Genomic DNA, 27,855 nt, shown 5'->3' with positions numbered 1-27,855 from the left:
TTGCTTATCTTCTTCCACCATAAGATCAAGACAACCTTAGGTTGTCAGGCTTGGTAGCAAATGACTTTACCTTCTGATCCAGCCTGCGGACCTGCACCACTGGGTTTTGTCATCATTTAAATTTTTTTGTTGTTTTGGTAAGTTTGATTTCACTTAAAAATTACTTTTTATTTAATTGTGTTTTATCCCCCACCATTTAAAAAATTTATAACTATATTACACTTAGTCATAAGGATTTCAATAAGTCAATTTGGGCAGCAAAAGCCTGCTGTTTTCTCTTCTTGCAGAATACACTAGGTTACTTCTTTGTCCAAGGGAGATTTTCAACAGGAGTGTCAGTAGGTACTTAACAGTGTAGCAGTGCTGATTCCTAAATAGACTGCTTTTTATTTTGAAAGCTTATCTATGATCAAACTTAATTTATAGACATGGTAAGAGATTTGAAGTATTAATGAAACAGAACAACTAAACAATATTTTGAAAGTAAAAGTGTTTAAACCCTAGAATGTCTTTCCATTTCTGGAATTTACTATTGAGTATTTTTGGAACATAGTTGAATGTGGGACACTAAAACCATTGAAATCAAAAGAGCAGATAAATAATAAGAGACTAATATATTTCTCTTTCTCTTCTGTCACATTTTCTCCCCTTTTTCCTCCCTTGCTTCCTCTTTTACCATTCCTCTGGACCACCTTATCCACCTGTATTTCTATTTACATCTTTTTACTTACATAGGACCTCGACCTCATCAAAATTTTAGCTGCAAAATTTCCTTCAGGTCAAACGTGATGATGGATTCTTTTACAGAAGATATCTCTTCACTTGTTTTCTCTGTGAAGTCATGCTAACACAAAGCAACTTTAAAAATTGCTACATTTTGAAACTGCTACATATTATAAATTCTGTCTGCAAACACTGGCTTTATCACATTAAATTCCCAGCATAATATATTCTGATTTCCCAGGAAGTTCCAGAAGGGAAGGAATATGTTGGGAGTAGATGGAAGTGGACAATTGGTGTAACAGCTTTCGGCATGAAGTCTCCCTTTAGATTTTTTCCCCATCATTTCTTATATATCTACAAACATAAACAGTCACTATGAGCATTAAGTGCAAATTTGCTTTTTTGAGCAGGCTCCTTAAAATTAATGAAACTCTTAATATTTTATAATGAAAAATATGTAAAGCTTTAATGTCTATAAGGATTTAATTGCAAAGAGTCTTGAGAGCACTACCCTACTGCAAAGATAACAAAATATTATCAACTCAGTTCATAGGAAAACTTTTAAGGATGAAATAAATTCATATATATTATTTTTATTTGATTACCACATTATGTACATGTATATATATATATATATGTATACATATATTTCATATATAACTAAAAGAAGGGTAGATTTAGCTCTTTGGAAGAATGTAACACTTCAAGGAGATAAGTTAGATAGTTGGGAGAAGCAACACAATCTCCAACATAAATTAAGGTCCTTCCTACTGTGTCTTCTGGTACTTATGGACACAGGAGAAAAACATCATCTGACTAGCTTACTAAAATATTTGTTAGATCTAGCCATATTTTTGAGATATTAAGTTTTACTTTTTATTGTATAAAGAAATAAATTTATAAGTATTGTGTTTTATATATTTTTTTAAAACATAGGACTTTTATTATTGTTGTGGAGTTGCTGTTAATTTTTCTGATGGCATAGATATAGAAACTTGTAGAACTTGATTTTTTAGATTTAACAAGAGGTTACTATCATATTGAAATCAAGGTGTATCTATAGCTATCTGTATGAGACTCTCTTAAGAGTTGGTCCATTTGTTCTTTGGTTGAAAGTAGAAGATTAAATAGGCAGTGTATATTGCTTTAGTCTCTTCTACACTAGAGTATATGGATGCTATTAACATTGGCTCTGGGAAAGAGAGAGACTGCTATCTTGCTCTTCTTGCTTGTATTTGACAATATCATACAACTTAAATTCATGAGTTCCCCATGTTAACCTTGGATAGAGTTATCATTTTTGTGTCTTTAATTTCTTATCTGCAGTGAAGAAATGTTTGTTCATGCTTCTTAAGTAAAAATCATACAAGTGGAGACATGGTATTATATTAAAATGTGTGTGTGTGTGTGTGTGTGTGTGTGTCCAATTTTTGGGAATAAAAACTAAAAATTTTACAAAATGGTTGTATCCATTTCTATGTTCACATAAGAATTCCTGTTTCTCTACAAACCCAGACTTTTTTTCTTAATTTTAAACTTATTTATTTATTTATTTATTTATTTATTTATTTATTTATTTATTTTTATTACATCTTTTCTCAATTACAATTCCAATGCTATACCAAAAGTCCCCCCATACTCTCCCCCCTACTTCCCTACCCACCCATTCCCATTTTTTTGGCCCTGGCGTTCCCCTGTACTGGGGCATATAAAGTTTGCATGTCCAATGGGCCTCTCTTTCCAGTGATGGCCTACTAGGCCATCTTTTGATACATATGCATCTAGAGTCAAGAGCTCCTGGGTACTGGTTAGTTCATAATGTTGTTCCACCCATAGGGTTGCGAATCCCTTCACCTCCTTCAGTACTTTCTCCAGTTCCTCCATTGGGGGCCCTGTGATCCCTTCACTAGCTGACTGTGAGCATCCACTTCTGTGTTTGCCAGGCCCCGGCATAGTCTCACAAGAGACAGCTATATCTGGGTCCTTTCAGCAAAATCTTGCTAGTGAATGCAATGGTGTCAGCGTTTGGATGCTGATCATGGGATGGATCTCTGGATATGGCAGTCTCTAGATGGTCCATCCTTTCATCACAGCTCCAAACTTTGTCTCTGTAACTCCTTCCGTGGGTGTTCTGTTCCCAATTCTAAGAAGGGGCATAGTGTCCACATTTCAGTCTTCATTCTTCTTGAGTTTCACATGTTTAGCAAACTATATCTTATATCTTGGGTATCCTAAGTTTTGGGCTAATATCCACTTATCAGTGAGTACATATTGTGTGAGTTGCTTTGTGATTGTATTACCTCACTCAGGATGATGCCCTCCAGGTCCATTCATTTGGCTATGAATTTCATAAATTCATTCTTTTTAATAGCTGAGTAGTACTCCATTGTGTAAATGTATCATATTTTCTGTATCCATTCCTCTGTTGAGGGGCATCTGGGTTCTTTCCAGCTTCTGGCTATTATAAATAAGGCTGCTATGAACATAGTAGAGCATATGTCCTTCTTACCGGTTGGAACATGTTCTGGATATATGCCCAGGAGAGGTATTGCTGGATCCTCCGGTAGTACTATGTCCAATTTTCTAAGGAATTGCCAGACTGATTTCCAGAGTGGTTGTACAAGCTTGCAATCCCACCAACAATGTAGGAGTGTTCCTCTTTCTCCACATCCTTGCCAGCATCTGCTGTCACCTAAATTTTTGATCTTAGCCATTCTGACTGGTGTGAGGTGAAATCTCAGGGTTGTTTTGATTTGCATTTCCCTGATGATTAAGGATGTTGAACATTTTTTCAGGTGCTTCCCTGCCATTCAGTATTCCTCAGGTGAGAATTCTTTGTTCAGTTCTAAGCCCCATTTTTTAATGGGGTTATTTGATTTTCTGGAGTACACCTTCTTGACTTCTTTATATTTATTGGATATTAGTCCCCTATCTGATTTACGATAGGTAAAGATCCTTTCCCAATCTGTTGGTGGTCTTTTTGTCTTATTCACGTTGTCTTTTGCCTTGCAGAAACTTTGCATTTTCATGAGGACCCATTTGTCAATTCTTGAACTTACAGCACAAGCCATTTCTGTACTATTCAGGAATCTTTTCCCTGTGCCCATATCTTCAAGGCTTTTCCCCACTTTCTCCTCTATAAGTTTCAGTGTCTCTGGTTTTATGTGAAGTTCCTTGATACACTTAGATTTGACCTTAGTACAAGGAGATAGGAATGGATCGATTCGCATTCTTCTACATGATAACAACCAGTTGTGCCAGCACCATTTGTTGAAAATGCTGTCTTTTTTCCACTGGGTGGTTTTAGCTCCCTTGTTGAAGATCAAGTGACCATAGGTGTGTGGGTTCATTTCTGGGTCTTCAATTCTATTCCATTGGTCTACTTGTCTGTCACTATACCAGTACCATGCAGTTTTATCACAATTGCTCTGAAGTAAAGCTTAGGTCAGGCATGGTGATTCCACCAGAGGTTCTTTTATCCTTGAGAAGAGATTTTGCTATCCTAGGTTTATTGTTATTCCAGATGAAGTTGCAGATTGCTCTTTCTAATTCGTTGAAGAATTGAGTTGGAATTTTGATGCGGATTGCATTGAATCTATAGATTGCTTTTGGCAAGATAGCCATTTTTACAATTTTGATCCTGCCGATCCATGAGCATTGGAGATCTTTCCGTCTTCTGAGACCTTCTTTAATTTCTTTCTTCAGAGACTTGAAGTTCTTATCATAGATATCTTTCACTTCTTTAGTTTGAGTCACACCAAGATATTTTATATTATTTGTGGCTATTGAGAAGGGTGTTGTTTCCCTAATTTCTTTCTCAGCCTGTTTATTCTTTGTGTAGAGAAAGGCCATTGACTTGTTTGAGTTAATTTTATATCCAGCTACTTCACCAAAGCTGTTTATCAGGTTTAGGAGTTCTCTGGTGGAATTTTTAGGGTCACTTATATATACTATCATATCATCTGCAAAAAGTGATATTTTGACTTCATCTTTTCCAATTTGTATCCCCTTGATCTCCTTTTGTTGTCGAATTGCTCTGGCTAGGACTTCAAGTACAATGTTGAATAGGTATGGGGAGAGTGGACAGCCTTGTCTAGTCCCTGATTTTAGTGGGATTGCTTCAAGCATCTCACCATTTATTTTGATGTTGGCTACTGGTTTGCTGTAAATTGCTTTTATCATGTTTAGGTATGGGCCTTGAATTCCTGACCTTTCCAAGACTTTTATCATGAATGGGTGTTGGATCTTGTCGAATGCTTTTTCTGCATCTAATGAGATGACCATGTGGTTTTTGTCTTTGAGTTTGTTTATATACTGGATTACGTTGATGGATTTCCGTATATTAAACCATCACTGCATCCCTGGAATAAAACCTACTTGGTCAGGATGGATGATTGCTTTAATGTGTTCTTGGATTTGGTTAGCTAGAATTTTATTGAGTATTTTTGCATCAATATTCATAAGGGATATTGGTCTGAAGTTCTCTATCTTTGTTGGATCTTTCTGTGGTTTAGGTATCAGAGTAATTGTGGCTTCATACAGTGAGTTGGGTAGAGTTCCTTCTACTTCTATTTTGTGGAATAGTTTGTACAGAACTGGAATTAGATCTTCTTTGAAGGTCTGGTAGAACTCCACACTTAACCCATCTGGTCCTGGGCTTTTTTTGGCTGGGAGACTATTAATGACTGTTTCTATTTCTTTAGGGGATATGGGACTGTTTAGCTCGTTAACTTGATCCTGATTTAATTTTGGTACCTGGTATCTGTCCAGAAATTTGTCCATTTCGTCCAGGTTTTCAAGTTTTGTTGAGTATAGCCTTTTGAAGAAGGATCTGATGGTGTTTTGGATTTCTTCAGGATCTGTTGTATGTCTCCCTTTTCATTTCTGATTTTGTTAATTAGGATGTTTTCCCTGTGCCCTCTAGTGAGTCTAGCTAAGGGTTTATCTATCTTGTTGATTTTCTAAAAGAACCAACTCCTCGTTTGGTTAATTCTTTGAATAGTTCTTCTTGTTTCCACTTGGTTGATTTCACCCCTGAGTTTGATTATTTCCTGCCGTCTACTCCTCTTGGGTGAATTTTCTTCCTTTTTTTCTAGTGCTTTTAGATGTGTTGTCAAGCTGCTAGTGTGTGCTCTCTCTATTTCTTTTTGGAGGTACTCAGAGCTATGAAATTCCCTCTTAGAAATGCTTTCATTGTGTCCCATAGGTCTGGGTAAGTTGTGGCTTCATTTTCATTAAACTGTAAAAAGTCTTTAATTTCTTTCTTTATTCCATCCTTGTCGAAGGTATCATTGAGAAGAGTGTTATTCAGTTTCCACGTGAATGTTGGCTTTCTATTATTTATGTTGTTATTGAAGATCAGCCTTAGTCCATGGTGGTCTGATAGGATGCATGGGACAATTTCTATATTTTTGTATCTGTTGAGGACTGTTTTGTGACCAATTATATGGTCAATTTTGGAGAAGGTCTGGTGAGGTGCTGAGAAGAAGGTATATCCTTTTGTTTTAGGATAAAATGTTCTGTAGATATCTGTTAAGTCCATTTGTTTCATAACTTCTGTTAGTTTCACTGTGTCCCTGTTTAGTTTCTGTTTCCATTATCTGTCCATTGATGAAAGTGGTGTGATGAAGTCTCCCACTATTATTGTGTGAGGTGCAATGTGTGCTTTGAACTTTACTAACATGTCTTTAATGAATGTGGCTGCCCTTGCACTTGGGGCATAGATATTCAGAATTGAAAGTTCCTCTTGGAGGATTTTAACTTTGATGAGTGTGAAGTGTCCCTCCTTGTCTTTTTTGATAACTTTGGGTTGGAAGTCGATTTTATTCGATATCAGAATGGCTACTCCCGCTTGTTTCTTCAGACCATTTGCTTGGAAAATTGTTTTCCAGCTTTTTACTCTGAGGTAGTGTCTGTCTTTTTCCCTGAGATGGGTTTCCTGTAAGCAGCAGAATGTTGGGTCCTGTTTGTGTAGCCAGTCTGTTAGTCTATGTCTTTTTATTGGGGAATTGAGTCCATTGATATTAAGAGATATTAAGGAAAAGTAATTGTTGCTTCCTTTTATTTTTGTTGTTAGAGTTGGCATTCTGTTCTTGTGGCAGTCTTCTTTTAGGTTCATTGAGGGATTACTTCCTTGCTTTTTCTAGGGCGTGATTTCCGTCCCTGTATTGTTTTTTTTTTTTTTTCTGTTATTATCCTTTGAAGGGCTGGCTTCATGGAAAGATAATGTGTGAATTTGGTTTTGCTGTGGAATACTTTGGTTTCTCCATCTATGGTAATTGAGAGTTTGGCCAGGAATAGTAACCTGGGCTGGCATTTGTGTTCTCTTAGTGTCTGTATAACATCTGTCCAGGCTCTTCTGGCTTTCATAGTCTCTGGTGAAAAGTCTGGTGTAATTCTGATAGGCCTGCCTTTATATGTTACTTGACCTTTCTCCCTTACTGCTTTTAATATTCTATCTTTATTTAGTGCATTTGTTGTTCTGATTATTATGTGTCGGGAGGAATTTCTTTTCTGGTCCAGTCTATTTGGAGTTCTGTAGGCTTCGTGTATGATCATGGGCATCTCTTTCTTTAGGATTGGGAAGTTTTCTTCTATTATTTTGTTGAAGATATTTGCTGGCCCTTTAAGTTGAAAATCTTCATTCTCATCAACTCCTATTATCCGTAGGTTTGGTCTTCTCATTGTGTCCTGGATTTCCTGGATGTTTTGAGTTAGGATCCTTTTGCATTTTGTATTTTCTTTGATTGTTGTGCCAATGTTCTCTATGGAATCTTCTGCACCTGAGTTTCTCTCTTCCATCTCTTGTATTCTGTTGCTGATGCTTGCATCTATGGTTCCAGATTTCTTTCCTAGGTTTTCTATCTCCAGTGTTGCCTCACTTTGGGTTTTCTTTATTGTGTCTACTTCCCTTTTTAGGTCTAGTATGGTTTTGTTCATTTCCATCACCTGTTTGGATGTGTTTTTCTGTTTTTCTTTAAGGACTTCTACCAGTTTGGTTGTGTTTTCCTCTTTTTCTTTAAGGACCTGTAACTCTTTAGCAGTGCTCTCCTGTATTTCTTTAAGTGAGTTATGAAAGTCCTTCTTGATGTCCTCTACCATCATCATGAGATATGCTTTTAAATCTGGGTCTAGATTTTCGGCTGTGTTGGGGTGCCCAGGACTAGGTATTGTGTGAGTGCTGCGTTCTGATGACGGTGAGTGGTCTTGATTTCTGTTAGTAGGATTCTTACGTTTGCCTTTCGCCATCTGGTAATGTCTGAAGCTAGCTGTTATAGTTGTCTCTGATTAGAGCTTGTTCCTCAGGAGACTCTGTTAGCCTCTATCAGCAGACCTGGGAGGCTGGCTCTCTCCTTAGTTTCAGTGGTCAGAGTATTCTCTGCAGGCAAGCTCTATTCTTGCAGGGAAGGTGCCCAGATATCTGGTGTTCGAACCTGCCTCCTGGCAGAAGTTGTGTTCCAATCACCAGAAGTCTTAGGATCCCATGGGGAATCCTGTGCGGTTCCTTGCGGGTGTCCGGAGACTCCCCTGGCAAGGCACCAGAGTGCTTGAGTAGACTGGAAGGGACTTGTGCCCCAGCAGAGGCCGGGTTGCCTGCTTCCCTAGTTAATGCAGTCTCAGGTTCCGCAGGATTGGATTGGAGCAGATGCTGTGTTCCACTCCAATTTTAAACTTTTAGTACATGTTCATTATATCTCATTTTGTTTTCATGGTGCTTTTCCTACATTTTAGGGAGGTTGTGATTGTGGAGTGCTAGTGTGCCTTCGTTGTTTTTGAAGTGCTTATTCAAGATATCTTGCTCATATTTCTGGGAGATGTTTTTTATTCATTTATCTTTAAAAATGAGTTTAAATGGTTTAAAACAATTTTTTTCCTCTCCTTTGCTCTCTTTCTTCCACAAGCTGTGTTAGGGTTGGAAGCTGAGAAAACTCACTTTAGAGATGGAAGTTTAAAAATAAAAGCTTTATTTTCTGAGTGTTCAGGGAGGCAGCCAGTTCGGGATCTGAACTGACTTCCCAACGAGAGGCGGTACAACAGTTTTGTGGGATGGAGACACAGAGCGAAGGGGATCAGGGTCGGCTGTTACATTAATCAATCATATTTGACAGAACGGGTTAAACAAGTTAACATTGGTGACTGGGCCTTATCTGGGTCACCTGGATCAGGGTCCTTGAGTAAGGTTTACACTCAGGTCCCCTCCTGGATTCTGGTCAGGAATTTTAGAATGATAAAGGAACAAAGGAGTGGACAAGCTGCACATAGTTTAGATAACGGGAAAGGAGCATCTTCCCTCTTCACACACTTCACAGTCTAACAGAAAAACAGGAATCAGCTGAAGAAGCAGGATAGGAATTGGTTTCCAGGGCCTGGGAACATGAGCTCTGTTTTGATTCTGCCAGCAAGTTAGAACATGTTTCTAATGGCTGAACTCAGGGAACAGCCTCCTAACACACACAGCTCATCATGAGCTCCAGACATATCTCATTTTAATGATTTTCTTTATACATAATCATTTTAAAATCTGTGTTATCGATCATGTAATTTAAGACTCCACAACAAAAGAGAGTCATCTCAGGTAGCTTATAAAAAGCAACATGCTCTACACTTGTAGCAAGTCCATTCGTAAGATGTACAGTCAATTTCCTTAGGATATTTTTCCATCACAACTGGACTTTGACAATCACAAGTCACAGAGGAGATATTAGTGAAGGAAAATAGGAAACAGAACTTCCTAGGGGAAACATTCTGTGGAGCAAAATCCTAAATGTTAATATTTATACTAATAGATGTCAGCACAGAAGATAAGGAGAAACAAGATCAAATAAGTACAGAAAGATAAAAAGTAATAAATAGCATTCTGATTGTTTGGGTAGTGGCTTCCAAAGGCATCAGTACTTGATTGCAATTCCTGCTAAAACTATGTTTACAGATGTGACAAAAGTCTTAGCAAAAGGAGTACAGCATGAATTGTCCAGGTGAGGACTACCTTCCCTTGAGTTACTCACATGAGTTTTAGGAGGGCCAGGGTGAAGGAAAGTACTCAGGCAAAAGAAGAGGAGGCACTGTGGCCCGTAAGGCCAGGATGAACAAGAAGTGATTGCTTATCAGGGCATGCTGCAGCAACCATACAGCTCTCTCCTGAGAGGCCCTGACAGATCCTGACAAATACAGATGCTGATGCTCATAGCCAACCATTAGACTGAGCACAGGGACCCCAGTGGAAGAGTTAGTGGAAGGACTGAAGGAGCTGAAGGGGCAAAAAGATCACTGGGGCACGCATATTTAAAAATCTAAATGCCTTGTTTTGTCCTATTCTGGTTTTGTTTATCTTTGTTTTGACCTTAATTTATTTTATTATTATTATTTAGGTGTCTGCTTATTTCTTAATAAGAGACAGAAAGGGTTTGGATTTTGATGGAAAGGGAGATGGGAAGGACCTTGGAGGAGCTGGTAGAAGGGAAACTGTAATTAGTATAGTGTGAAAAAAATCTATTTTTAATAAAATAAAAAAGATAAACCTCAAAGAGTTGTGAAATTTCCATCAATTGATGAGAAGAAAAATAAAATGTTATATATTAAGAAGAAAAGAAAAGAAAAGAAAGGAAAGGAAGGAAAGGAAAGGAAAGGAAAGGAAAGGAAAGGAAAGGAAAGGAAAGGAAAGGAAAGGAAAGGAAAGGAAAGAAGAAAAGAAAAGAAGAAAAGAAAAGAAAAGAAAAGAAAAGAAAAGAAAAGAAAAGAAAAAAAGAAAGAAAAGGGGACTCCACCCACACCCCCGTTGAAGGGTAGTTTTGCCCATACCTTGATTTCATTTCCATGAAACTTATTGGTGAGTTCTGTCTCTTGGATCAGTTAAAAAAACAAAACAAAACAATAACAACAACAACAAAAACTTCTGATTATCTGGATTTGAAAGAAATTCTGGTTTTGAAACAAAGTTTGTGATTGTTTTAGCACAAACCATAAAGCAATACTAACAATGAAATTTGATTTTACCAAATCAATTTTTAAAAATAGGAACAACAGAGCAGTACCATCCAAATGAAAGTAGTTCCCCCCACCCCCAAACTCCAGGGGCTAGCCACAGCTATTTACTGAAAAACTCAAAATTAACTACAAAAACTAAATAGTTAAATTTATAATTGTTTTATTTCTGTATTTCAATTTAAATAATGTTAAAGCCATCTACTTCTTGGTACTTTCCTTCCATGGTGACTTGTGATCCAAACCTGGTCATTTATTTAAAATAATATTCTGACTTTTTTTCCCCTTTGTTTGGGAAATAACTTAATAATCCTAGAAAGTCTTTTTTTTTTCTAATATGTAATGACTAACTACTTCTCTGAGCACATCAAATGTACAGATCACATTCTTTGCTCGCTGTCTTTGAAAAATGCAAATTATATTCATTTCTTTTCCAAGAGCAAAACTTGCACTTACAATAAGAAAATGGTGTGTGACACATTTATGATTAATGTTCCAGAAATTGCTACTGTTTAAATGTATCCTGTAATCTGAATTAGAATGGACCCTTAGATGACTCTCTATTTTACCTTAAGCTACTATACTCTCCAGCATAACCTTTGACATCCAGAGAGAAAGGAAATTTGTTTTAGGACAGAAAATGTAGATCAGAGCCGCCCTCCCACTTGGCTTTATTAGTAGGTAGAAAATCTGGGTATTTCCTCTCTCAGCAAGGATGACTATAGCCTTGAGTACTCCTGTGGAAGAGATAAATCCATTCTTTCATCCTTCTAAAACATGGTCTAAAGGCATACCTGGAATCTTTCTTAACCTGAAGTTACAAGCAAGAGAGCTAAGTGTGAGCACTGCTGAGTCAGCATGTTTGTCATCCATGTTCTCTGACGTGTCTCCATCTTAACTTCTGCAGTTCTTCCGTAATCATTTGTCAGCTGAGAAATTAGGTTCTTTCAAAGTTAAAAACAAAAGTTGCCTCTAGTAAGATCAGATGGAGAAGTTTGGTTTTAGTCCATTGTGCTGCAGCCTTTAGCCTCCATTCATGTACTCTACTGCTCTTGTGTCCTGGCTTCCACCTAACATGAGCTCCAGTTCAAACCTCTGAATCTCCCTTGCTCTGTCCTTGCTGTATTTCATCTCCTTCAAGTTAACTGAATCAAATTCATGTTGTAGTTTTTAAAACTTACTGATGTGGATTCCATATCTTGTCTCACTTGATTTTAGTCCTACACTGACACTAACCATTTTACTCTATACTGGAAAGATTGCTTGAAGTAAAGAGGAGACACCTCCATTTACTCATTTTAAAACAGTCATATATGGCTGTGTTACAAAATCATTCCATTTACAGAAGACAAATGCAGTGGAATGATAATTTCATATAGAAAAATCTAAATTTGAAATCAGAGTCTTCACAGCTGTTAGATTAGCTGTTACATTCAGAACCTAGAATACAAACTACTGTACTATGATAACATTTATATGTACCCCAATATGAATAAGTGATTACTAATGCATAGATAATTTATCCTGTGAAAACCATGGTAGAAAGTTGACATGAGGGTAGAAAGGTAAATATAAAAGGGGTGAATATAAGTACTCCACTGACAACATACATCAGTTCATCTGATTTTCTATAATAACATCCTTTTCTAGGGACCACAGGCAAATTCTATAGATAGGTTCTGACCAGACATGAAATGTTACCAGGTCCCTTACCCCAAGGCTTTGGTAAACAAAACAAAACAAAACAAAACAAAAACAAACAAAAAAGCTCCACAAACACTAAGTAGTGCAATGTGAATTTGGTTATTCTTGGTAATTCATTTTAGCATTCATATTATTCTGAGCACAATCATGAAGTGTACATGATAATGGAGCTGGTTTTATTTGGAAGCTCAGAATGACAAACAGTCCCACAAATTTACCCAAGCATAGGGTTTTGACCATCCATTCTCTGAATCCTTTGGCCAAGAGTTTTATGTGTCTAGCTTTACAAGGCCTCTTCCTTTTATGTGTCTATACTTTAGTATATTCACAAAGAGATTTAAATTAATCCAAACATTGTACTGAAGAGGCACGCTAATCCAGAAAGTATCTCAGTTAATGAATGGCATCTGGAAAAGCCCAAGTATCAAATCAGTCAACATTCATAGTATGGACACATTTTGGGAATATATTCACTTCAATATAGGGATATATTTGTTTATTAAAATCCACAACAATTGAGATTAGTTTAATTTGCCTTAGAAATAAGCAGATCTAGAAGAGTACCCGTGTCTTCCTGTTTAAATTGCATAGTTAATCTTGTATAGACAGAGGAAACACTGCAACATGTGTATTGTGTTCCTAATTTCTCTGGTTTGGTCAGGGACCATTTTTTAATAATCATGTATATTTGGGCACTTGGAAGGAACTAAATTATGGTCTCTGCAATCTAGGACATTGTGTTTTCAAAGTAGATGAAAAGTATCTGGAATAGAAGCACGGAGAAGACAAACTCATCAACATTGGGAATGAGATAAAGTATAAGCCACCTATTAAACAATGGTAAAGAAGGAGTAAAGGAGCATTTCAGATAAGAAATTTAAACCAAAGTTAAAACTAGCTTTTTTCCATCTCTATCTATTTCTAAAATGAGTATATAGCTAAAGTGAACTATTTGAATATGCTCTAAAGTATTAATATATTTTATAAGGATTAATCAACTTGATGAACAAATTACACTGCTCTATTTATAAAGTGTTTTGCTAATTTACCTCAGAATGCAGATCTGATTATATCACATCTGTACTTAAAGAGAGTTAATAAGGTTACATTGACTGAGAAGTCTAAAATAAATTTGAAATGTACTTTTTCTTGCCACTATGAAATACCACACCTGGCTGATGAGGTATTGGCAATAGATGTCTGCTAGAGTTCCTGAGAGGCTACTCATGTTCCAGTGGTCATATGCCCAATAACATACGGGTAGAACTGAGTAGAATCAGTCACCTTAAAAATTAGTTCACAAGAAGTTGGAAAGGAAAAGTAATGGGATGGTAGGGAAGACATGCATGAGAAGGAATTCAAGAAGACTCAGTCAAAGCACATTACAGATATACTAAAAATTTGGAACAAACACACACACACACACACACACACACACAGAGAGAGAGAGAGAGAAAAGAGCTACATTTTAAATACAAGAATATGTAACATCTGCCCAGCCACCAGGAACCTCTGCTAGCTTAAGTCAGTTACATGTTGTAATTTATACTTCATTCATTCAAACTGTGTGTGTTTTCAGACACACAGATGACATGCTTCTTTCACATGTGCTCATTCAGGCTGTTCAACATGGCTGGAAAATCATCCCCCTTTCCCTTCACCTGGACAAGTTTTCTTGCCTTGCAATATAGAGATATATTCAGTATTCAGATATAATTTCACTAAGAATTATTTTTTCCCTGCACCTGTTTACGTTGGGCACAAACTCAGCGGCCAGTCTAACATCCCCCAGAGGAGACTCCACTCCCAGGTGCTCTAGCACACCCAGGATCTTAGGACCAGGGGTGAGTAGAACATAACACCTATTCCAAAACCACCGGAAGTAACTGGGACCAGCAGGATACAGGGATACAAGAACCCTGCCCCACCAGTGGCTCAAGTTCATTATAGTCTGTGCTGGTTTACCTTGGGCACAAACTCAGCAGCCAGTCCCACAGCCCCCAGAGGAGGCTACACTCCCAGGCACTCTAGCACAACCAGGATCCCGGGATCCTAGGAGCTTGGACACACCAGTATCTCAGGGTCTCAGAGGCAATTTGACTCCCAGGAATTCTGACACACCCAGAATCTCAGGATCACAGGATCCAGAAATCACAGGATCACAGAGACAGCTGGATTCTGAGGAGTTCTGTCTCAACCAGGATTACAGGAAGAATGGGCTCCAGTCAGATATAACAAGGGTAGGGAGCACTAGAAATAATCAGATGATAGGAGGCAAGTGTAAGAACATAAGCAAAAGAAACCAAGTTTATTTGGCATTATCAGAACTCAATTCCCCCACCATAGCAAGTCCTGGATACACAATCACACTGGAAAAGCAAGACTCAGATCTAGTCACTTCTCATCATGATGATAGAGGACTTTAAGAAGGACATAAATAACTCCCTTAAAGAATTACAGGAAAACACAATCATACAGGCAAAGGAAATGAACAAAACCACCCAAGATTTAACAATGGAAATAGAAACAATAAAAAAGTCACAAAGGGAGACAACCCTGGAGTTAGAAAATCTAGGATCAGGAATCACAGATGCAAGCATCACCAACAGAATACAAGAGATAGAAGAGAAAATCTCAGGGGCAGATGATACCTTAGAAAACATTGACACAAAAGTCAAAGAAAATGCAAAATGCAAAAGACTCCTAACCCAAAATATTCAGGAAATCCAAAACACAATGAGAAGACCAAACCTAAGGATACTAGGTATAGAAGAGAGAGAAAATTCTCAACTTAAAGGGCAAGTAATATCTTCAACAAAATTATAGAAGAAAACTTCCCTGATCTAAAGAAAGAGATGCCCATGATCATACAAGAAGCCTATAGAACTCTAAATAAAATGGACCAGAAAATAAATTCCTCCTGTAACATAATACTCAAAACACTAAATGCATTAAATTAAGAAAGAAAGTTAAATTCAGTAAGGGGAAAATGTCAGGTAATATATAAAGGCAGGTCTATCAGAATTACACTAGATTTCTCACCAGAGACTATGAAAGCTAGAAGATCCTGAACAGATGCCATACAGACCCTAAGAGACGACAATGCCAGCCCAGGCTACTATACCCAACAAAACTCTCAATTGCCACCAATAGAGAAACCATGGTATTCCATGACAAAATCAAATTTATACAGTATCTTTCCACAAATTCAGCCCTTAAAGGATAATAAATGGAAAATACCAACACAATGAGGGAAACTACAACCTGGAAAAAGCAAGAAAATAATCATTCAACAAACCCAAAAGAAGATAGGAAAACAAACATAATTCCATCTCTAACAACAAAAATAACATGGTGTAACAATCACTTTTCCTTAATATCTCTTAACATCAATGGACTTATTTCCCTTATAAAAAGACATAGACTAACAGACAGGATATATAAACAGGACACAGCATTTTGCTAAATACAAGAAACACACCTCAGTGACAAAGACAGACACTACTTAAGAGTAAAAGGCTGGAAAATAATTTTCCAAGCAAATGGTACCAAGAAACAAGCTAGAGTAGTTATTCTAATATCAAATAAAATCAACTTTCAACCAAAAGTTATCAAAAAGGATACACTTCACAGTGGTCAAAGGAAAAAAATCTACTAATATGAACTCTCAATTCTGAACATCTATGCTCCAAAATGCAAGAATACCCATATTCATAAAAGAAACTTTACTATAGCTCAAAGCACACATCACACCCCACACAATAATAGTGGGAGACTTTAACATCCCACTTTCAGCAATGGACAGGTCATGGAAACAGAAACTAAACAGGTACACAGTAGAACTAACAGAAGTTATGAACCAAATGGATCTAAAAGATATTTATAGAATTTTTCACCCTAAAACAAAACAAAAGAATATACTTTCTTCTCAGCACCTCATGGTACCTTCTCCAAGACTGACCATATAATTGGTCAAAAACAAAACAAAACAAAACAAAACAAAACAAAACAAAACAAAACAAAACAAAACAGGCCTCAGCAGATACAAGAAAAATGAAATAATCCCATGTACCCTATCAGATCACCAAAGACTAAGGCTGGTCCTAAATTCCAACAAAAACAACAGAAAACACACATACACGTGGAAACTGAACAATGCTCTACTCAAAGATAACTTGGATAAGGAAGAACTAAAGACAGAAATTAAAGACTTTTTAAAATTTAATGAAAATGAAGATAAAGCATACCAAAACTTATGGGACACAATGAAAGCTATGATAGGAGGAAAACTCATAGCTCTTAGAGCTTCCAAAAACAAACAAACAAACAAAAACAAACAAGAAACAACGACAACAACAACAAAACAAACAAGAAACAACGACAACAACAACAAAACAAACAAAAACAAAAACAAAAAAACAACTTGAGAGAACTTACACTAGCAGCCTGACAGTACACCTAAAAGATCTAGAACAAAAAAGAAAATACATTCAAGAGGAGTAGATGGCAGGAAGTAATCAAACTCAGGGCTGAAATCAACCAAGTGGAAACAGAAAGAACTATGCAAAGAATCAGCAAAACCAGGAGCAGGTCCATTGAGAAAATAAACAAGATAGGTAAACCCTTAGCCAGACTAACCAAAGGGCACAGAGACTATATAAATTAATAAAATCAAAAATTAAAAGGGAAATATAACAACAGAAACTGTGGAAATTCAAAAAAAATCATCAGATTCTTCTACAAAATTTATACTCAACTAAATTGGAAAATCTTGATGAAATGGACAATTTTCTAGATACATAAAGGTGCCCAAGTTAAAACATGACCAGATAAACCATCTAAAAAGTACCATAACCCCTAAAGTAATAGAAGCAGTCATTAATATTCTTCAAACCATAAAAAGCCCAGGACCAGATAGGTTTTGTGGAGAATTCTATCAGAACTTTTAAAGAAGACCTAATACCAATACTCCTCAAACTATTCCACAACATAGAACCAGAAAGTACACTACCCAAATCATTCTATGAAGCCACAATTATGCTTATACCTAAACCACACCATGACCAAACAAATAAAGAGAACTTCATACCAATCACCCTTATGGACATTGATGCAAAAATTGCTCAATAAAATTCTTGCCAACAGAATTCAAGAACACATCAAAATGCATTAACCCTGATCAAGTAAGCTTCATTCCAGGGATGCAGGGATGGTTCAATATATGGAAATTCATCAATGTAATCCACTACATAAACAAACTCAAAAGAAAAAAAATACATGATCATTTCATTAGATACTGAAAAAGCATTTGACAAAGTTCAGCATCCATTCATGTTAAAAGCCTTGGAAAGATCAGGAATTCAAGGCCCAGACTTAAACACAGTAAAAGCAAGATAGAGCAAACCAGTAGCCAACAACAAATTGAATGGAGAGAAACTTGGAGCAATCCCACTAAAACTAGACAAGGCTGCCTACTCTCTATTTATTCAACATAGTACTTGAAGGTCTAGCTAGAGCAATTAGAGAAAAAAAGGAGGTCAAAGGGATACAAATTGGAAAGGAAGAAGTCACAATATCACTGTTTGTTTATAATATGATCATATACTTAAATGACCCCCAAAATTCCACCAGAGAACTCCTAAAGCTGATAAACAATTTCAGCAAAGTAGCTGGATATAAAATTAACTGAAACTAATCAGTCGCCTTCCTCTACTCAAAAGATAAACAGGCTGTGAATGAAATTAGGGAAATGACACTCTTCACAATACTCACACATAATATAACATACCTTGGTGTGACTCTAGCCAAGCAAATGAAAGATCTGTATGATAAGAACTTCAAGCCTCTGAAGAAAAAATCGAAGTAGATCTCAGAGGATGGCCTTGTCATGCTTTAATGGGATGAGAGTTCCTTGGTCCTATGAAGGCTCAATAGATGCCCCACTGTAGGGGATTCAAAGGCAGAGAGGTGGGAGTGGGTGGGTGAGTGGATGGGTGGAGGAACACCCTCATAGAAGCAGGGGGAAGGAGGATGTGATAGGGTATTTTCAGGAGGGAGGGAAACCGGGAAAGGTGATAACATTTGAAATGTAAATAGAGAAAATATCCAATTAAAAAAAAAGAAATTACTTTTACTTCTGGAACAATCTAGACCATTTTTTCTATTCTCTTTATGTCCCTTCATGTGTGGCTATTATTTACCAAAATATCCTCAATCAGGTGGCAAAAGAACAGAGAGAGAAACAGGCATTGGCCACTACTTATCATTTAAAACTCATTAATTAGAATTTATACAAATATAAATATGTGAGAAATATTTGCCTAAGTGAACTAATAAGAGGTAAATATTATATCTATGTAATTTATGTTTTTAAGGAAATATGACAGTTATTAGAGCATTCAAAATTATTTTATTGGCTAATAAGTGCATCTTATATAATATATTCCTGTACACACACACACCCACACACACACACACACACACACACTAGCGATAGTATCAAGGATGTTGTACATGATGCTCAGCAATTGCTCTATGTCTGAGCTATGCTCCAGCTACAATTGCATCATCTTGAATGATCTTGTTCTGCTGACCTCAAAAATGCTTAAGTAACTGGCAAATTGAATGCACCAATAGATGCTTTAACATGGCTACATAAAGCAAACAAATAATGTTTTTTTCCCATCACTTATGTTTTTAATCCAGTACTATTTGTGATTAATATTAATTCAATATGTAGTTTCTTGAGATTTAATGGAATTACTCATGTGTATAAAATTCTCTCTATGTTATCACTAAAGAGAAATGTGCTACCTGTGAATTATTTGGGCTTGATTCTTCAATGAATTTGAAAATATGTTTAAATCAAAGGAAAAATAGGCAATACCTTCGTATGTTAGTTCCCAGAAAGGCAGATACTTAGCATGGCCAGGCTAGAGTGTTGGCCATGAAAGACATGTAGATTTGTCAATTTTCATATAATTAGATTAAAAGAACAGTAAAAATGAATAAACTTGCTGCTTGATGGAAATTATTTCAAGGTGGTGCATTTTACTTTAGTCCTTTTAAACGTATTTTGTACTTCAAACTGGCACTTGACTGTTTTAGAATAAAGAAGTATATGCATCTAACATGTATAAATATAGATAAGCATATTAATAATTTTCTGTAGCATCAATAATGAGACAAGGGAAGTCACTCTGATATATCTGATATTTATGTGATTATGAACAATATCCAGATTATTCATGACATATTTCTCCTTATTTTAGCTATGCCAAATTCAAGATAAAGATATTAAAAAATAATAACATTATCTTGCATTATATTACTTCACAAGTCAGATACACATTGGGTATCATTCCTGAGTCAACATTTGAATGTGGTGGTTAAAGTGGAAATAAAAAGGCTAGTCAGAAAAACAACGTATTGGCTAAGATCAAAAATTCAGGTGATAGCAGATGCTGGCGAAGATGTGGAGAAAGAGGAACACTCCTTCATTGTTGGTGGGATTGCAAGCCGGTACAACCACTCTGGAAATCAGTTTGGCGGTTCCTCAGAAAATTGGACATAATATTACCAGAGGATCCAGCAATACCTCTCCTGGGCATATATCCAGAAGATGTTCCAACCGGTAAGAAGGACACATGCTCCACTATGTTCATATCAGCCTTATTTATAATAGCCAGAAGCTGGAAAGAACCCAGATGCCCCTCAACAGAGGAATGGATACAGAAAATGTGGTACATTTACACAATGGAGTACTACTCAGCTATTAAAAGGAATGAATTTATGAAATTCCTAGGCAAATGGATGGATCTGGAGGGCATCATTCTGAGTGAGGTAACATATTCACAAAGGAACTCACACAATATGTATTCACTGATAAGTGGATATTAGCCCAAAAACTTAGCATACCCAAGATATAAGATGCAATTTGTTAAACGCATGAAACTCAAGAAGAACGAAGACCAAAGTGTGGACACTGTGCCCCTTCTTGGAATTGGGAACAAAACACCCATGGAAAGAGTTACAGAGATAAAGTTTGGAGCTGTGAAGAAAGGATGGACCATCTAAAGACTGCCATATCCAGGGATCCATCCCATAATCAGCTTCCAAACGCTGACACCATTGCATACACTAGCAAGATTTTGCTGAAAGGACCCAGATATAGCTGTCTCTTGTGAGACAATGCCGGGGCCTAGCAAACACAGAAGTGGATGCTCACAGTCAGCTATTGGATGGATCACAGGGCCCCCAATGGAGGAGCTAGAGAAAGTACCCAAGGAGCTAAAGGGAACTGCAACCCCATAGGTGGATCATTATTATGAACTAACCAGTACCCCAGAGCTCTTGTCTCTAGCTGCATTTGTATCAAAAGATGGCCTAGTAGGCCATCACTGGAAAGAGAGGCCCATTGGACTTGCCAACTTTATATGCCCCAGTACAGGGGAATGCCAGGGCCAAGGGGTGGGGGTGGGTGGGTGGGGGGCTGGGGGGGTGAGTGTATTGGGGACTTATTGGATAGCATTGGAAATGTAATTGAGGAAATTACCTAATTTAAAAAAAAAAAGAAAAAGAAAAACAACGTATTTATTCTGATTTTCATATCTGTAAGGAGATAAGCTGTCAGCATTTAATTCTTTTCATGTGAATTTGTGTACTGATAAAATGGCTACTGTCGAGTTGGCTTGGTGAGATAGTGATGTAACTAACCTACACCTTGGGTACAAGTTTGCATTTTTAAGACCTGCTTAGCACATGCTGATTTAGATGTGAAAATTGCATTACTTACTAAGAAGTCTAAGTTTAAATTTACTCTCAAGAACTTTAAAAGTTAAGTTGACTTATAAAATCAACAGAACTAAAACAGAGAGTACAGATCAGGGAATAAACATGCACTTAAGTTCCACAGAACTTCTGAATTATGAGTACTCATTTGTTCCTACAATGGAAATGAGATGATGTGATTTTTTACTGTCCACGGCGGTCCAACGTTCTTTCATTAAAATAAATTTCCATGAAAAATAAACAAAATCAGAAGTTTACATATATTATGGCAGTTACTTCATAAAGTATAATGGAGTGCTACTTGGGCATGCTTTATAAGTAAACATTTTGATTAAGGCAGAAAGATCCATATGTGCACTCTACCAGAATGTAAAGGCTAAAATATTCCTGACAGACCTTTGGAGAAATCCTTTCTTTTTCTAATGAGACCCAGATGCAAGGGCTTGTGTGACTTGCATAGGAGAGTTAATTACAGCCCTAGAAACCCTGTAGGACAATCCCCAGCCCAGCCCTATCTCTAACATTGAAAGCTTTCTCCCTTGTTAAAGTCTTCCCTGCCCACAGTGTCTTTCTGCAGTAGGAGCAATGACCCACAGGAGATATTATTTTAAGTTATCTAATAAGCATAAGCATTGCCTGGCTTGTCAACTATCATTATGAGCATTTAGGAGGGGCTGTTCCGTAAGGAAAATATTTCAACGGCACTCCACCATTCAGATGTCCAAAAGGACGATTTAGATGATGAGCTGATTGATCGTTTTATAATTCCCACACCAGGAAACAACTCACAAATACACACAGCTCAAGCTTTCCATGCATTTGGAGACAGAAGGTTTATCAATCACAGCCAAAACGTTTCTCAAGGCATCTCCATCTTGAGAGATTTTACCTTCTATACACAGCACAACCCATGCTTATTAAGGCAGTTAAACGTAGTGAAAGTCTCAGCCACAGAGATACACTTAGTCAACATTTGAACATTAAACACCCCTGTTTAATGGGAATAAATGAAATAAAATTTAAAATACTGCAAATATATATGAGATTATTTTATTAGCTTTTCTTCCAAACTGTTTGTCTTAATACTTTTACCTATTTAAATTGGCTGAGCTAGCCAGACAAGAGTAAATATTGAAAAAGGCAGCTACCATCACCATGAATTAAAAGCAACAGTGTAATAAAATAATCATTTAGTGTGTTTGCTTTTCAAATCTCAAGCAATCTAAATCATTGAAATAACAGTCACTTAAAAAACATATTTCTATTAGAATTATATCATAATTTTTATTAAGGGCTTAAAATAATTTTCAGTTTTTAAATTATAATTCTTATGTTTAATATTTTATGTTGAAAATATTTCTATGTTAGTTTTTCCAACCTTCATGCTTCTTTTGGCAGACAAGGAGGGATTGCAGAAGGTTCCTGTGTTTTATTTTATTTGCAGCTAATGTAGGAATAAACTCAGTAGAAAAAGGCACACTTTTAATTTAAATATTTACCCTCAAGCATCCTAAACCTGAGCGTCACAGGAAAAAAAATTCTTTATCCACAAAATGTATTGAGGAGAATGCCTGCTTTTAAGGCACTTATGTAAACATGCTTAGCATTTCTGTATATGCTTATTCAAGGAGTAAGGCCAGCAACTGGACCAGCCAGCAGAGATCAGCAGGAAGAGGAGGGTTTTATTTTATGCTTTGTTTCCTGTTTGTTTGCCTGTTTGTTTGTTTGTGACTACATCCTTGTATTGGGAATAGAGTCCACTGTCCTTACGAGACCCTCCAGCTTTTTCCTGATGTAAGACACACAACACCAGCCTCACTCTTAGGCATTAAACCAAAGTCTAATTTCTTTCTTCCCCAGAGCATTGATAATGGTAGGCTCTAGATAAAAGCTTTAATTTCTAAGTCCATTTAACCATGTTGATAATATTACCACCAGCTTTAGTCAAATCAACAATGTCAAAATATGCTATACTATATTCTTCCATCCAGGACGATAACTTCCTTTATAAATTCACATAATTGTTCAATATTACTTTGAATGAGTGATAAAACATCTATTTGCATGTTATACAAAACATAGCACATTAGCCTAGAGAACTGATACTAGTAGCTATTTTGCCTTGTTTAGTTTTGATTTGAATGGTATGGGAAATTGAACCTAACATCTCACAAACTTCATCACTGAGCCATATCTCTGACCGTTGGTGTTCTTTTGATTTTGAGACAGAACATTTCTCATAAGGTAGTAAGATGGGCCTTCAACTTGATATGCGCCTTACCCAGCCTATCATAGATTCTTAAACTTATTTTGAAATACAGATTATTTTATATTGTTAGGAAATTCCATTTTCTCTCATTATCATTATACAGAAAAAAATAATTGTCTCACCCATGTCCTTTCATCAGGTTTTTCTAGTTTACAAAGACGGGTCTGAATGTGTTACTGAGTTCAATGCCATCTGAATGTAGGTGAATGACAAGGTTAGTTTGAACCCTCATTGATTAACATTTACTCAAACTTTAGTGTGTTTCATCTGTGTATTAAAGGGGAGATTACTTTTTAATACAAGTATAGTATTTTTTACTTATAAAGATAACATCCCCAAAAGATGTGTGATGATGTAAGTTCAGACCACCAGAAGCTTGTAGGGCTGGGCAAGGTGGATCAAATATGTCATCCTAATGTTCCTATAGTAGTTGAGATCAAGGGAAGCTTGAAGACCAGCTAGGTCAGTGTAACCTGCAATAAGCACTTAAAAAAAAATCTGTCTTTAGCAAAGTAGAATGCATGAAAAAATATCCAATATTCTCTGACCTATAAGCAGCACACAACATGGTATTCACATGAATGCACACAGTATTATAACACATACACACCAAACTTGAATACATATAGAGAAATATAAATATAATATCCTTTAATTAAAATTAAAAAGAATATTTATACAATTTTAGACTTTAGGTTTTTTAGCTCCTATATTTTACTTAATAAAGAAGTATTTGAAAACAAATTATGGTCCACTTTATCCACCTGGATGTCAGTAAAAATCAAGGATTGTCTTCTTTGGCATTTCTGATGCTTTTAATAGATAGTTCCTTACTTGAAGAGATGAACAAATCCCATGTGCATTGTAGAATTTTCAACAGTATTCCTGTCCTCTTCTAACAAAAGTAGTAATAAATGGCATATGCCCAGCTGTACAGGAAGCTCAATTCCAGATGTTGCCAAATCTATCCTGTAGGACAAATCTATAAAATGTTGGATTAAAGGATACTTAAATCCCACTTGGTAACTGATCTACTTCATTGTTAGAAAAATCCCAAGAAAATGAGATCTATGCAAGAAGTGATTCAGTATTTAATGTGTCAAAGCTGTAACCAACATGCTCAGGTTCCTTAGACTCACTGAAAGGATAATTATGGTATTAAGGAGAAACTACTTTGTTTAATCTTCCCTATCATAAATTGAAGATTTTTCAATAGAAAATATTGAGGAGCTGAATAGATAATTAAGAATGTGTACTTTTCTAGTAGATCAGAGTTCAATACCCAGTCCTGTTACTGGCAGCTCATGACCAACTGTAGCTCTAGATTCAGGGGATCTGATGCCTCTGGCCTCCAGATACATCCACACACATGTGCTATATACTCACACAGACATACATTATTGAAAATAAAATGAATCCAAAAAATAGAGAGAAATATTAGAACGAAAGGCTGAGTAACATCAGGTAGGTGTTTACTACTGACTATACTTGGCCCATATGTGTGAAACCCTCACAAAAGAAAAATTGATTGTTGTTTATATCTCCATTTTGCAAATTAGATCATTGAGGTTCATGAAGTGAATTATCATCATTCTGTTTAGTTGAAACATATTCAAATCAGAGGATGGCAGACAGACTCATAAGTACACTTATAATAAATTATTTATTAATACTATAATCCTGGTGACCAGCATGTTTTGATCACTGAATGTGTTGATGGTGTGTAAAATTCTGAGCAACGGCCTCATTTATAGCTTATGATATTGCTGTTCTGTATTAAAGATCCCCAATATTTACCAATGAGAAATATTCATTAACATTAGTTGTGTTCGTTTTCCTAACTAGTGAGTATAAATATTAGCACAATAACATACATATATGTATATTGTTTGATTAATCACAAATGTTTTTAAAGAACAATTGAGAAGGAACAAAAAAAAATCTGTCTAATTAGAGCCCAATATATTTCAATTAGGATTTTCCCCTAAGAGAAGCTATTTGACAGCTCTGACAAAATAAGAGCAGTTGAATAAAGTATGTTGAACAGCCGGCATAAATTATTTGAAGAACGTTTATAATGGTAACTTAAAATGACTGACATGACCTTCAGAGCTTTAGATTTGAATTGACTGAGTAGATGTGGAATAAAGAAATGAAAGCCAAGCACACAGAAAAGCTGGGATTGGGTGGGCTGTATGTTTAGGTAGAGGCACACCAGCAGTCCAGAAACTCTGTGTTTTTATTATGTACAGTTGAACAAGGAAGGGGAATAGCTATTCTTGGTAGGAGGTCTCTGTAGGGAATCACTCTCAGGCTGTGATTATCAAGAAGATTATATTTTACTTCGTATTTTCTGCACACTGCCTATATCGAAACCTAGACCAGGAGAAGGTTTTGCCATTCTGAGTCTCAAACAAATGACCACAGAAACATTCATTTGGAACATCATCCATTCCCCTCAAGTGGACCATGATATATATATTATATGAAGAAAGTCAGAATATGAAATTTTCATACAGTTTTAATACAATATTTCTTCCTCCTAAGAATTTGATAAAAAGTACAACTAGTATCTAAAGATTTCAACTATACTTACTAGTGACATTTTGCCATATGAATAATCTTCAATTTTTATACATTCTATTGAGGTAATATACTATAACTTCATCACTGATTTCCAAAATTGCAGTCCTGGGAGATGGAAAACTGAGTAGATACTGGCTGTATAAGCCAGAGAACCTGAGTTTGGACCACTAGCTCCCATAAAGAAAGGCAGGTGTGCCTCTCTGAATCTGGATTCCTATTACTGAAGATTCACCTACAAGTAGCTCACTGGTAGCTAATTGGTGAGCTTCTGGGTCAGTATATACTCGGTCTCAAAAAATAAAGTAGATCGTGACAGAACAATAGAAAAAAAAATCCACCACTGATCCACACATTTGCACTCAATTACCACAATCCCAGTAACGTATAGCCAAGTTCATAGAACCAAAGTTCAACATAATAGTTGCTAGGAGTTAGACAGTGAGAATACTGAGAAATTATGAATGAATGGGTGAGTGAATGGGCACAAAATTTCAGTTAAACAATTAAAGTGTAATTTTCTGTTCAATATTTTGGGATTAAAGCATGTATAATGTGATTTAAACTATTTACAAATTACTAATATGATTTGTTCTTACACAAAATATTCATTTAAATATAATTAACTTAAGGTGTAGAAAGTGGTAACGAAAGTATGTTATATATTACTTTAAAAAAATGGAGATTTGGAGGATGGGAATATTACTCTGTAAGTAAAATACTTGCTTTCAAACATGAAGACCTCAGAAACTATGTGAAATATAAAAGTGTCATGATCTCACACACTTGTAATCCTACTCGTGGAGAAGCCGTGGATTTCTAATAGATCTCCTCACTGAATAGTAGACATCACAAAGTCCACTTGTAAACATGTGTATTACAATGTTACATTTTATTTGGGAATAGACCATATCCAGATGGATTCTTAGGCTTGCTGGCAAGCTAAAATAGACTATTTGTTCAGTTTCAAACCAATAAGTGTATTTGTCTTACAAACCAAGTTGAACAGTACCTGAGGACTGGCTCGTGAGGATGTCCATTGCCCTCCACATGTCATATATCTTCAAATGATTTCACCCTCCATATGCATGTGTAACCATAATCATATCTACCTGTACATCATGCATAGGTACATTCGCAGAATGCAATTTTTAAACATGTATAATATTTGAATGTTGGTTTATCCAGTCAGAGATTTTTGAAAGTTCTAACATCAGTTTTAACTCCAGTTTCCCACTGTTTGGTTCTTTAGGAAATGGTAAGTCAAACTCATCATCACTCCATTTTATTCCTTTGTGGGTTTGTACATATAACCTTCTGTCTACAGAGTATAGATCTGATACTAGCAAAATCCTTGTCACTTCCTATCTCTCCCAAGCTCATTGACCATGTTGCTTCTCTGAAACAACAGAGGACTTGGACCATCTGGGACCATCATCCATAGGTTCCCAGCTTCCTATAGTTCAACTTATAAATACTGATTTCCCAAATATCACTTTATTAATTTTATTTAAAAATAAATGTTAAAAACTGTGTGGATACAATCAAATGATCTGATGCTAGTAACACAACTCAAAACCCTCAGACACTTTCTTTCACATGCATAAAATCTATATTTGAAAAGCCACATGCAAAGAAGTTGCTTATTATTTCCATGTTATTGGTATTCAGATGTTATATCACATTTAAAAGCTACATGAAATACTTACAACTGTAACAACTCAAAAACATAATGTTCATAATGATATGACCATATAAAATCATATTTTATACCCCCAAAGAAAACATTTAGGAAGCAAAATGCT

At 36.2% G+C, this 27,855-nt stretch overlaps 1 protein-coding gene across 1 annotated transcript in view; it reads left to right on the top strand.

Moving 5' to 3' along the window:
• Cntnap2 (contactin associated protein 2) overlaps window positions 1-27,855 on the top strand; it is a 2,252,040-nt gene that overhangs the window by 857,907 nt on the left and 1,366,278 nt on the right. The gene's annotated exons all lie outside the window — the stretch shown is intronic.

This window comes from Mus caroli, unplaced genomic scaffold (genome assembly GCF_978045245.1).
Source record: "Mus caroli unplaced genomic scaffold, Mus_caroli_1 scaffold_7, whole genome shotgun sequence".
Lineage (NCBI taxonomy): Eukaryota > Metazoa > Chordata > Mammalia > Rodentia > Muridae > Mus > Mus caroli.
The sequence above is the reverse complement of the archived record's forward strand: the minus strand, read 5'-3'. Positions and strand labels throughout refer to the sequence as shown.